Source organism: Lactuca saligna, chromosome 1 (genome assembly GCF_052625555.1).
Source record: "Lactuca saligna cultivar CGN05327 chromosome 1, ASM5262555v1, whole genome shotgun sequence".
NCBI lineage: Eukaryota > Viridiplantae > Streptophyta > Magnoliopsida > Asterales > Asteraceae > Lactuca > Lactuca saligna.
This window is the reverse complement of record NC_136417.1, coordinates 195,729,020-195,742,076: the sequence shown is the minus strand read 5'-3', so window position 1 is coordinate 195,742,076 and position 13,057 is coordinate 195,729,020.

Below are 13,057 nucleotides of genomic sequence, written 5' to 3'. Positions count from 1 at the left end.
TTACTTGCCAAAAGGGCTTGAGTGAGCTTGAACTTTTCAAGCCTTTGAACTTGTGGGTCAGGGAGAATAATTGGAGGAGGTGGAGGAAGTGAAGCATGACTCTCATTTCCTTGATCGTATCTCGGAACGTCATCTTCATTTGGAAAGCTTGTTCCAAAGGATTTGGGAAGACCATTGTAAGATTCAGACATCTACAAAACGGGAGAAAATTCAAGTTAAGTTGATTAGAATTCTTGATGCAACACCCAAATGAAACATCAAGCTAGCATCCAACACAATACTCTACAACCTAGAAGATGGATGCCGTAATCTAGTTGCAGAATATTTGAAGGTAGGTAAATGACGATTTACCAATTTCCACCATGAAAAACGAAAAAGAAGTTTAAGTTTTAAATGAATTGAAACTCCTAGATCTTTTGAGACTCATTGAACTCTTCAATGGCATGTTTAATCTCGATTATGCCCTACTATTCTTGACTGGGATGCCGAGGATCACAAACAAGGTGTAAATAACCATACAAATCACGTGGTGCACCCAATGCTACTATCACCTAATCAATGTGCCGGTCAGCCACACACGCTCCATTGATCTATGATAAGCATCGAGCCACCCTTTGCCACCAATGTCATCCCCAAATTAGTGTGCCGGTTAACCACACACGCTCCACTAACGTTTGACAAGGGTACGAAGTGTAATTCCATGGGTTAGCATACAATTTCACATTTTGCCTAAAGTAACTATGATTTGGGAATTTGAAAAAGCATTTAGTTACTTTGTACTTCATTATACTTATAATGGAAGGTTTCTGTCCTATCCTACCCGTTCGGCTAACGACCCTCCACTAGTCAAGAGTGCGGTGGGTAAGAGTGGATACCCATTCAATCGCCATTTTATAGGCAATTTCCTTAAACACCCCTTATAGACTAGTTTCGTGAATGAGGCCTACTAACGGTAAGACTGACTTTTTAGTTATACATATATAATATTAAACTTTTAATGTTATATATAGTATAAGGGTGTATTTTACACTTTTAAAATACTAGGTGGTTTAAATTATACTTTTAACTAACCAAAATCATTATGGATTTATTAAATATCTTTTAATTATACACTTAATTAATTTAATAAAACCATAAGGGTTTAATTTGAACTTTTCAAAATCAGGGTTTTGGAATTTAGACTTTCAAAATTAACTTTTAATCAACAATTTAAATTCCAAAACTTGAGGGCAAGTTTTGAAACTCTTCAAAACAATTAGGTTTTAATCTCACTTAAAATTTTCGAATTTAAGACATTTAAATTAAAATTTTAAATATTAAAACTCTTGATTTAATAATTACCATAAATTAAACAATTAATTTAAATTATTAAATCACAAGGGATTATCTAGATCATGAGGATAATTACCAATTATACATCTAAGATATCCTAATCCCTTGAATCCCTCTCTAAATCTCGAAAATAAGGGATGGGATAATTCAAGATCTTTAATTACCATATTTAACAATTAAAAGATAATTACAAGATATGGGATTATCCAAATCCCTAAAATTTAGGATCTAACCTTGGGGAAGGAGGTAATTTCGAAATCCAAGGGTTGGATAACCCTAGATTTCAAAATCTTGGAGGCTAAGGAAAGGATTTGGGAAACCCTAGCAAAAATCGCCATCTAGGGTTTTGCAACCCGGATTGCGAAAATTACCAAGCCTTTAGGGTTTATTAGCCATAAACCCTAATATGTCAAGTTCACAAATTTGAATAAAAGCTAATTGAAAACAAAAACCAATGGCTCTGATACCACTGATGGGTCTTATACAAACAATCCTGTGTGTGCATGCAACCCTAGTATTGGATCTATGTTTTCACTATTAGTTATACAGCTTTATGAACACAAAAAGAAACCTGGCATGCTACTATAATTTTCAAAATTCATATATAAAGCTAGAATACATACCTTTTGTTGTTATATAGCAATAACAACTAGTTCCTTGAATTTCCTTAGCTCTTGAAAGCAAGTACCACAAGTGTAGTACCTCTAATGGAGTCACAAACACCATATGCAACTTAGATGAAGAGGAGAAGAAAAAGAGGCACCAAAACGGCTGGAAACCCTAATGGAAGTGTTGTCCTCGTTTTTGGGGCTTAAGGGTCCCTTTTATACATGTAGGTTATTAGGGTTTACAACTAGGAAACCCTAATCTGACTGCTTAGGCCCTAAGCAGCCCATGGACTCCTTAAACATATCCCTTGGACGATTTCTAATGGGCTTCCCATAGAATTCGTTCAACCTATATATTATTAGGTGATCCATAGCCCAATTATAATTATCTTATAATTACAACTTCAGTCCCCTAAGTTTAATTAATCTATTTTAACCACAAAATTAATTCTTAATTAATTCTTGACCAATATTAATTAAACAATACGATTTCTCCTTTAATATATTATTCTCATAATATATTAATAAATCATATTTAAACCTTTCTCTCCTTAAATCATCCTACATATTGCTATGGTGAAGGCAACCCAAAAGGACCATGCTTATAATCGGGTCAAGTACATACCAAAATAGTTATGGACTTAGACACTAATCCAACATAAATAAGTTGTGAAAAAAACGAAACGAAAAAAACGATATTTGACCTTTGAAAATAGAAAAATAAAAAAATACCGTAGGTAATCTGTAAGTAAATACCAACGGATTACCTACAGATCACCTTATTCTGTAGGCAATCCGTAGGTATTTACCTACAGATTACCTACGATCATTTTTTATTTTTCTGTTATTCAAGTAACAAATGTCATTTTTTTCGTTTTATTTTTTTCACAACTTAACTATACTTTGATTGCTTTGTTTTGACCGATTTATACATAGCATTAACATACATACAAACATATGCCTAGTTAGAAACCATTACTATATACAGAACAAACAAATAGCTATCTATATTCATACTTTGTTTTTCTAATGATGCATATGTTTGTTTGTAAGTTTATGTGATGTATAAATTGGTGAAAACAAAGCAATCAAAGTATAGATAAGTTGTGAAAAAAAACGAAACGAAAAAAACAATATTTGAGCATTGAAAATTGAAAAAAAAAAAAAAAAAAAAACCGTAGGTAATCTGTAGGTAAATACCTACGGATTACCTACAGATCACCTTATTCTGTAGGCAATTCGTAGGTATTTACCTACAGATTACCTACGGTCATTTTCTATTTTTCTATTTTTCAAGTATCAAATGTCGTTTTTTCGTTTTATTTTTTTCACAACTTAATTATACTTTGATTGCTTTGTTTTGACCGATTTATACATAACATAAACATACATACAAACGTATGCCTAGTTAGAAACCATTACTATATACAGAACAAACAGATAGCTATCTATATTCATACCTTGTTTTTCTAATGATGCATACGTTTGTTTGTAAGTTTATGTTATGTATAAATTGGTTAAAACAAAGCAATCAAAGTATAAATAAGTTGTGAAAAAAAACGAAATGAAAAAAACGATACTTGAGCTTTGAAAATTGAAAAATAAAAAAATACCGTATGTAATCTGTAGGTAGATACCTACGATTACCTACATATCACCTTATTCTGTAGGCAATCCGTAGGTATTTACCTACAGATTACCTACGGTCATTTTCTATTTTTCTACTTTTCAAGTATGAAATGTCGTTTTTTTCGTTTCATTTTTTTTCACAACTTAATTATACTTTTATTTATTTGTTTTGATCGATTTATACATAACATAAACATACATACAAACGTATGCGTAGTTAGAAACCATTACTATATACAGAACAAACAAAAAGCTATCTAAATTCAAATTTGGTTTTTCTAATGATGCATACGTTTGTTTGTAAGTTTATTTGATGTATAAATTGGTTAAAAGAAAACAATCAAAGTATAAATAATTTGTGAAAAAAAAAACGAAACGTAAAAAACGATATTTGAACTTTGAAAATTGAAAAATAAAAAAATACCGTAGGTAATCTGTAGGTAAATACCTACGGATTACCTACACATTACCTTATTCTGTAGGCAATCCGTATGTATTTCCGAACAGATTACTTACGGTCATTTTTTATTTTTCTATTTTTCATGTATCAAATGTCGTTTTTTTCGTTTTATTTTTTTCACAACTTAATTATACTTTGATTGCTTTGTTTTGACCGATTTATATATAACATAAACATAAATACAAACATATGCCTAATTAGAAACCATTACTATATACAGAACAAACAAATAGTTATCTAAATTTAGATTTTGGTTTTCTAATGATGCATACTTTTTTTTGTAAGTTTATGTTATGTATAAATTGGTTAAAACAAAGCACTCAAAGTATAAATAAGTTGTGAAAATAACGAAACGAAAAAAACAATATTTGACCTTTGAAAATTGAAAAATTAAAAAAATACCGTAGGTAATCGGTAGGTAAATACCTACGGATTACCTACAGATCACCTTATTCTGTAGGCAATCCGTACGTATTACCTACAGATTACCTACGGTCATTTTTTATTTTTCTGTTATTCAAGTATCAAATGTCATTTTTTTTCTGTTTTATTTTTTTCACAACTTAATTATACATTGATTGCTTTGTTTTGACTGATTTAGACATAACATAAACATATATACAAACGTATGCCTAGTTAAAACCATTACTATATACAGAACAAACAAAAAGCTATCTAAATTAATATTTAGTTTTTATAATGATGCATACGTTTGTTTGTAGGTTTATGTTATGTATAAATTGGTGAAAACAAAGCAATCAAAGTATAAATAAGTTGTGAAAAAAAAAAACTAAACGAAAAAAACGATATTTGACCTTTGAAAATTAAAAAATAAAAAAATACAGTAGGCAATCTGTAGGTAAATACCTACGGATTACCTACAAATCACCTTATTCTGTAGGCAATCCGTAGGTATTTACCTACAGATTACCTACGGTCATTTTCTATTTTTCTATTTTCGAGTATCAAATGTCGTTTTTTTCGTTTTATTTTTTCACAACTTAATTATACTTTTATTTATTTGTTTTGACCGATTTATACATAACATAAACATACATACAAACGTATGCCTAGTTAGAAACCATTACTATATACAGAACTAACAAAAAGCTATCTAAATTCAAATTTGGCTTTTCTAATGATGCATACGTTTGTTTGTAAGTTTATTTGATGTATAAATTGGTTATAACAAAGAAATCAATGTATAAATAAGTTGTGAAAAAAAAAAACGAAACTAAAAAAACGATATTTGACCTTTGAAAATTGAAAAATAAAAAAATATTGTAGGTAAATACCTACGGATTACCTATAGATTACCTTATTCTGTAGGCAATTCGTAGATATTTACCAACAGATTAGTTACAGTCATTTTTTATTTTTCTATTTTTCATGTACCAAATGTCGTTTTTTTCGTTTTATTTTTTTCACAACTTAATTATACTTTGATTGCTTTGTTTTGACCGATTTATATATAACCTAAACATACATACAAACGTATGCCTAGTTAGAAACCATTACTATATACAGAACAAACAAATAGCTATCTATATTCATACTTTGTTTTTCTAATGATGCATACGTTTGTTTGTAAGTTTATCTTATGTATAAATTGGTTAAAACAAAGCAATCAAAGTATAAATAAGTTGTGAAAAAAACGAAACGAAAAAAAACGATATTTGACCTTTGAAAATTGAAAAATCAAAAAATACCGTAGGTAATCTGTAGGTAAATACCTACGGATTACCTACAGATCACCTTATTCTATAGGCAATCCGTAGGTATTTACCTACAGATTACCTACGGTCATTTTTTATTTTTCTTTTATTCAACTATCAAATGTCATTTTTTTTCGTTTTATTTTTTGCAAAACTTAATTATACTTTGATTTATTTGTTTTGACCGATTTATACATGTGACAACCCGAAGTTTTCCATCGTCGAAAACGTGTTCTACCCGTGAGATTTCGCCGTTAGTCAATTCGTTTCGTTCTCGTTTTGGGTTAACTAATTAAAACTTATATGTTTATTATAGTTTAATGAGTGTCCAAATCCCTTAGGAACTCATGAAATTAACCCAAAAGTGTTTATTTCAAAAAGTTAGAAACACTCCTGCCGGGTGACGGTAACTTAATTGGGTGCGACCAAAAGCCGCGTTTAATGCCGGTATCGGGTAGAATTCCACCGTCTCCAAAACTTAGACAATATTTAAAGTTATCTAAGCACTCATTTGAAGCTTTTTCTTCCTCTCTCTACTCTCTCTCTAACCTCTCTCCTAAATCCAAGTTTAAGGGTCCAAAACTCAATTTTAAGGTCTCAAATCCTTAAGGTAACTTCCTAACCTCATTGTATAGCTTAATTGACTTCCGAATTCGAGATTTAATATTGGAATTGGACATGACATATGAGTTTACGGCCCAGGAAGGTGCCTAGGCCGTGAACTCTAAGTTTGAAGGGTTTTGAGCCCTTAAACCCCTCCTAGACAATTTTGGGACCTAGATATGGCTAAATGACTTCAAGATATGGACTTAAAACATTTAAAACATGGATTTTGAGAGGTTTGAAGGAGTTTATGGCCAAGGCATGTGCTTGGGCCGTAAACTCATATAAATAGGGTTTTCTTGACCTTAAACCCTTCCAAATCACAAACAAGGCTTAGATATGAATTATAGAATATTGGTATTAGCATTTGGACACTTGAAACATAATTTTTGAGGGGTTTGTGTGAGTTTACGGCCAAGGCATATGCTTGGGCCGTAAACTCCTTAAAAATGGGTATAAATTCAATTCTAAGGTGTTAGAAAGCCATCCAACACCACCAAAAGCCTTGGAATAAATCAAAGGACCAACCAAAAATAGTTTTAAGGCTTTAAACATAACAAAATCCTATATATGAGAGTTTACGGCCATAGAACATACTCCATGGCCTTAAACTCCAAAAACCCTTTCAAATCTTCAAACAAATGCATATAAGGCCTTGGAACAATTTTACCAATCACATGTGATTTGTTTTAGCATCATTTAACACCATTTTTATGAGGATTAAGGAGTTTACGGCCAGGAGCCTATGCTAGGCCGTAAACTCCCATAAATTAATCATTTTGATGATTTAAATCCATTCCAAGCCTTTAAATCCAAAACTAGAAAATTCCCTTAAGTGATTTGAAGCCATTTTTGCCCTTAACTCAGCCCACCATGAGTTTACGGCCGTAAACTCATGGGTAGAGGGTCTTGTGGTCGTAAACTCCTTAAGGAGTGTTCCTTTGATGTCCCAACTCATTATCCTAACTATATGTGTCCTTAAAAGCCTCCCGGCTCCCTCCAAACACTTGTATTGGGGTGTTTTCGCGACTAGAAACAATTGTCCCTACCAAATAACCAATCTAAGTCATAATTAGATACAAATGTGTATCTTTACATTATACTTAGGAACCTCGTGTGTTTGCAAGCCCCGGACCAACACTTAGCATCCAAAATCGCCACATTTCTCGTCCGGTGAGTTCATACCCCTACCCCTTTTCAACTGTTTTCACTGTTTTCAAGGGGGGGGGGGGGAATACAAGCAAAAGTACAAGGAAATCTTGTACTCAAACTCATTGTTTTCAGTTTAATCGTTTTCATTATGTATGTCCTAATATCAATAACTGTGTTTATCAAATAGTTCGAATTACGAATTTAGCTTTCAAACGAATCATAGATTTCTCTATAAAATGTTCTAATCTAAACTATATTTCATAATCTACGAATAACTTCTACTAATTTCCAATTATAACTAATTACGAATACGAAAACGAATACGAAGCTATAACTAGGAATAGAACGAATACTAAACTATAATTAGGAACAGAACGAATAACGAAACTACAACTAGAAATAGAACGAATAACAGATCCATAACTAGAAACAGAATGGATAACGAAACTATAATTAGGAACAGAACGAATAACGAAACTACAACTAGAAATAGAACGAATAACACATCCATAACTAGGAACAGAATGGATAACGAAACTATGATTAGGAACAGAACGAATAACGAAACTACAACTAGAAATAGAATGAATAACACATCTATAACTAAGAACAGAATGGATAACGAAACTATAATTAGGAACAGAACGAATACGAATACGACTGCGAATACGAATACAACTACGAATCGTGATAGGAGTAGGAATAGGTAGATGAATACGACTACGAATACGAATACGACTGCGAATACGAATACGAATACGAATAGTAATAGGAGTAGGAATAGGGAAACGAATACAGTAACGAATATGAATACGAACACGAATAAGTACAAGAATATGTTTAATAATAAGAACACGAATATAAAAATGTGTAGCTAAGTATGTCCCGAGATATTATCATTAGGATATCAGAATACCTAGTCAATACAATAGGTACGAATGGAAATAAATCAGTATATCGAAATCTAATAACTAAATTACTTTTAGGAAAGTACGAGACTTTCCTAGGGAATCATCATATTGTTGGAATAGTGTCTAAGGCTATAACTATATTCGGTGGTGCATGGTCCTTTTGGGTTGCCTTCACCATAGCAACTTGAAGGATGATTTGTTAAGAGAGAGTAAATATTATAAGGAATAATATTTAGCTATTTGATTAATATAAGTCATAGATTAATTGGTATTAATTTGGTGACTTAAAGAGATTAATTAAATAAGAGGGTATAAACTGTCAATTGTTTGATAGTTAGACTTTAGACTATAAATCCATTAGGATGGACTTTGGACGGTTTCTAAGAGCTTTAGGATAGCTCAAAATAGTCCATAAGGATATCTATGGAATGGATTTGGATAGCCTTAAGTGAAGATTATCCAATTAGGGTTTAGGGTGAAACCCTTAAGGAGTCTAAAGGTATAAATAGGCCCTTGGGGTGTGGAATTCGTGGACAAGCTTTCAGAACCTAAAGAAAGGAACCTCTGGCCGAATTCCATCCCCTCTCCTCTCTCCTAAATCATCTTGCTTGCTATTGGTGTTTGTGAACCATCAGAGGAGTGACAATTGTGACTCTAGAAGCTCCAAGACAAGAAGATCAACAAGGAACTCAAAGGTATGATTCTAGATCTGTTTTAATGTTATTTTTTAACCTAATTAGCCATTAGAAGTCTTGGATTCAAAAGCATGTTTGATAGAAAGCCTAGATCCAAGCAATAGGGTTTTGCATGCGCACATAGGAAAGTTCTTATGGCTAAAACCCAACAGTGGTATCAGAGCCTAGATTGGTTTTCTACAAATTGTTGCTTGAATAACTGAAACAAACCTGCAAAATTCGATTTTTTGGTTTTTGAGTCACTGACTCGTCGAGTTCCAAAGTGGACTCGGCGAGTAGGCCTGACTCGGCGAGTCCATTTGTGTACTCGGCGAGTCCAAGCGTCAGGAAGGGCCAGATTCGGGATTTCTTTGTGTTTATCTTATCCAAACTTACCATAAACTAATTAGATCAATATGAATCCGTTTTTTTGATAAATATAAGTGTTATATTGATCTAGTTAAAGGTAATTATCAACTAATTAAATATTTAGTTTCTTTATATGATAATTAATTAATTGTTTTAATTAATTTTGGTAATTATCTTCAAAGAAATCAAAGATAAATCAAATAAAGATAATTAAGATATTAATTGTTAATTGAAATTATTTGTTATTTGATCCTCCATGTTTTTAAATGTTTAAAACCTACCCTATAGTTTTGAAATTTAAATTTGTGATTAAAAGCTTTAATTTAGACAACTTAAATTTCAAACCCTAGATTTTGAAAAGTTTAAAATACAACCCTATACTTATATGACATTATTAGAATAATATATATATGTATAACTAAATGCTAGTCTTACCGCTAGTAGGCCTCATTCATGAAGCCGATCTATAAGGTGGGTATAAGGTTGCGGCCTATAAAATGGCGCTTAATGGGTGTACACTCACACCCACCGCTTGCTTCATTGGTGGAGGGTCGTTAGCCGAACGGGTAGGATAGGGCAACCTCATCCTCTCATTAAAAGTATAATAAGAAATACGAAGTAACTAAATTTTTTTAAATTTCCCAATCTTAGTTACTTTAGGAAAAGTGAATTGATGCAATTCCATGAAATTACACTTTGCACCTTGCTAAGATGTTAGTGGAGCGTGTGTGGTTTACCGGCACACTAATTGGTTCTAAGCGAAGGTGGCGGAGGGTGATTCATTGTTTATCATAGTTCGGTGGAGCGTGTGTGGTTTACCGGCACATCGAATAGGTGATCGTAACAATGAAGGCACCATGTAAATTTGCATGGTAATTCACACCCGCTTTGTGATCCTCGGCATCCCAGTCACAAACAAGAGGGGCATATCGAGATTTAAACATGCCATTGAATAGTTCAATGAATCTCATCCGAACCTAGGAATTCTCAAAAACACTTAGGACTAAAAGTTTAAGTTTTGTGATGGAGAATTAGTGAATCGTCATTCACTTACCTTCAATTTATTTGCATGTTGGATTACGGCATCCCTTTTCTAGTATGTAAATGTTATTGTTGGATCCTAGCCCTAATTTTTCTTATTGGGTGATAATTAGGGATTCTTGTTCTAATCTATCTTTGTCCTTTCTATAGATGTCAAACGCAAACAACGCTGCTGCTAGTTCTTTCACGTTGATGAGCCTTTGCCAAAAGGTCACCTTCGATGGAACGAACTTTGGCGAATGGATAAGATACATTCGCACCATTGCTCGCTATGAGGATAAAGAGTATGTCCTCGACGAGAAGCTCGAGAAAATCAACCCCGAAATTGCTACTCCCGCTGAAATCACCGCCTTTGAAACCCATGAGCGAGATGCGACGAAAGTACATTGCATCATGATCGCCACCATGAACTCCGAGTTCCAAAAGTCCTACGAGGACATGTATCCATACGAGATGCATCAAGACTTGCTGGAGAGGTACCACCAAAACGCGAGACAAGAGCGTTACGAGATCTTCACCAACATGATTTCCGCCAAGATGGGTCATGGAGAATCTCTTACCGTGCACTTGCAAAAGATGCAAAGGTATGTCGACCGCCTTCGCAAGTTAAACGTTGACTTCGGCGAAGACTTGGCGATCGACATGGTGCTTCACTCTTTGCCTCCGATGTACAATCAATTTAGGATGACCTACCACATGAACAAAGAGGAGGTCACTCTAAGTAAGCTCCAAGGTCTCTTGAGGGTTGCTGAGAGCAATTTCAAGGACAAGTCTGTTGCACCAACTCCCAATCCGTCTGCTGCTCCTGTCTTGGCAATAGGTCAAGGGAAGGGAAAGAAGAGGAAAGCTTCTTCAAATAACTATCGAAAGGTGAAAGCCCGAGATGGTTCCTCTTCTAGTGGGACAAAAGTTGATCCCTCTAAGCCCTGCTCTAACCCGAAGGAGGCAGAGTGCCACCACTGCCACAAGATAGGACATTGGAAGCGAAGCTGCCCGGACTACCTGCAAGCCATCAAGGAAGGAAAGATCAAGCCATCTTTCGCAGGTATATATGCAATAAAATCTAACGATTCTAATCATGCTATTTCTTGGGTTCTTGACACCGGTTGTGGTTATCACATTTGTTCTAATGTGCAGGGACTAAAAGGAAGTAGGGATGTGGAGCAAGGAAGGATCAATCTAATCATGGGGAACAGAAGATCGTCGCCTGTGACCAAGATTGGAGTGTATTCTTTGGTGCTTAAGAATAGTTTAGTTTTAAATTTGAACAATTGTTGCTATTCGCCAGAAATGGCTAGAAACATCATTTCATTTCATGGTTTGTATAGACAAGGTTTTAGATTTTCTTTTAATAATGAGAATGGTTCTATTTTGGCTTATCTAAATGGTGTCTTTTACTTTGAAGCTATACCATGTAATGGAATATATGAAACTGTTATGATTGTTGATAACTTAGGAAATGATGTTTTGAATATTGATTCTTCCACTAGTATGGATAAAGCATCCTTGTGGCATTGTCGTCTTGGACATGTCAACAAGAAACGCATAGCCCAACTCCAAAATGATGGAGTGTTGGAGTCATTCAACCTTAGGGAAGATGACACTTGCGAGTCTTGTTTACTTGGAAAGATGACTAAGTCACCCTTCACGAGCACTTGTGAAAGGGGTGAGGGACTATTAGACCTAATACATACCGATGTATGTGGACCTTTTAGATCAACCACGAAGGATGGGAACCGCTTCTATGTGACCTTTACCGATGATTATAGTAGATATGGGTATATCTACTTAATCAAGCAAAAGTCAGAAACCTTTGAAAAGTTCAAAGAGTTCAAAAATGAAGTGGAGAATCAATTGGGCAGGAAAATCAAGATGCTTCGATCCGATCGAGGAGGAGAGTACCTAAGTCTTGAATTCCACGATTATCTCAAGGAGTGTGGAATAGTTTCGCAATTGACGCCTCCTAGGACACCGCAATTGAATGGTGTGGCAGAAAGGCGTAATCGAACCTTATTGGATATGGTTCGCTCTATGATGAGTCGTGCTTCACTACCTATCTTCTTTTGGGGGTATGCCTTAGAGACTGCCGCCCATATCCTTAACCGAGTCCCTACCAAGAAGGTTGCCAAAACACCTCACGAGATGTGGACAGGGAAAGCTCCCTCGTTGGCACATATCAAGGTTTGGGGTTGTGAGGCTTTCGTAAGACGAGATACTCACGACAAGCTTGAACCTCGAAGTGAGCGATGTATTTTCATCGGCTACCCGCAAACTTCCTTTGGATATCTCTTCTATAGACCGAAAGATAATGTTATCTTTGTTGCGAGGAGAGGAGTTTTCCGAGAGCGAGAACTCATAAGCCAAGGAGACAGTGGGAGGCAAATCGAACTTGAAGAGATTCAAGAATCGATAGATGAAGGAACCTCTACCGCTGGCGTTCAACCCGAGGAGGAAACTCCGGTTGAACCGATTGACGAATCCTTACCTCTTAGACGTTCCGATAGAGTTAGAGTTCAACCCCAGTTTTATGGCTTTCATATTACTACCGAAGGGGACACGTATA